The sequence below is a fragment of the Schistocerca nitens genome, chromosome 1, assembly GCF_023898315.1.
Source record: "Schistocerca nitens isolate TAMUIC-IGC-003100 chromosome 1, iqSchNite1.1, whole genome shotgun sequence".
NCBI classification, from domain to species: domain Eukaryota; kingdom Metazoa; phylum Arthropoda; class Insecta; order Orthoptera; family Acrididae; genus Schistocerca; species Schistocerca nitens.
In genome coordinates, this window is record NC_064614.1 from 693933028 (window position 1) to 693934614 (window position 1587).

A 1587-nucleotide genomic window follows, 5' to 3' on the forward strand; every position below is an offset into this window, starting at 1 on the left:
ATCATTAAGTTCGGAAAATGTTTCCAGAGATTATACTCTCGGTAACTTCTCGATCTTTAATTAGTTCAAATGGTTCCGCCAAACTACTTACATTTATGTCAAAGTTGGCTAGTTTCTCTTTAAAATTTCTCTCTGCGTTATCAACTTGAGTGTTAATGCCTGCAATTTGCGACTGGATTATTGGTAATAATTTGTCCTGTTTCTCAACACTCTCCTATAAGGTGTGTAATCTATGTTTTACAGCACCAAACGTAACATTACAGACACTTTGAAATGATCCTAATTCTTCACCAAGTTCAGCTTCTACATTATTACACTTATCTTCAATATCACATTCTAACTTTTTAGCTAAGTCCTGAAACGGATTACTCTGTGCCTGAATAAAGTCAGTGAACAGTTGGTTTACATGACTACTTAACGAACTACACAACTCCTCTAGCAAATCTATTTTAAAATTCTCTACTTTAGTAGTTAAAGTGTCAAATTCAGTCTCCAAATATCCCATGCCTTCCACATAACTTACTAAATTCTTTACTTTATTCATCTACTCTAGCACTTAACAATCCTAAAGTCTCATTCTGAACATCGAATTTATTATTTAATTAAGTATTATTTAAGACTTTGAGCATTTATAGTTGTATTTAGTCCATTTCTTAAATAAGTATTTTGAGCAGTAAATTCTTTACTTTGTGCATCTAATTTAAAACTTAGTCCTTTAATTAAATTTGTTACCTCAGTCAAGTCTGGCAATTCTTTATTCGCCGTCGTAGCCATGGCTGGTTCTGATGTTTCCCCAGTCTTTTGAGCATTATTCATGTTTTTCTTACTTGTAGATCAAGTTATCATTAAAAAAACTCACCTCGAAATATACTACCTAGAGTACTATATTCTTTGAACAGTTTCTTTAACTTTCTATTCAAACAATTATTGTCTCTCACTCACCCGGCATAGAGTTTTAGGCTGCGTCGGTGAGCAGGTATGGAATCAGCACCGGTGAACAGCACAGGCACTGTCGACATTGAATGTTGGTTTAAGCATTGGCGTCAGAGGTAAGATTTGGAGTAAGCACCAGTGAACAGCACGGGTGCCTGCAAAGTTGGTTTCAGCATCATCATCATCGGCTGCGATGTGTGTGAGAGCTGTGTACTCTCCACACCAAATCATCTTAGTTGAGGTATTCTCGGTGTAACTCTTCTTAGTCTAAAGGCTGAGGTCTTCTCTCTGTTCTTTTGACGTTAGTACTTTCTTACATCTTACACTGTGTTGCATACACAACTTTCTTCATTTAGTTTCTTGGGCTCAATCAAATTACTCGAAACAGTTCCAGTATCTTGTTATGCCTGGTTGCAATGGCAACTAAAAAAAAACAACTTCTACGAAGACTCTCGTTGGTTATAGGAATTTAAAAGACTCTACTTTTGGAATAATTGGTTACTCACCAAATACTTTCAATTCAATCACAATATATTTTCAACCATCATAAAAAACAACTTTGCCATTTCTCATATAATCATTTAAACTTGTGCAAGTCAAATTAGGCATCAAACATTAGAATTCATTAAACACAGTTTAGTGTCAAATCATTTT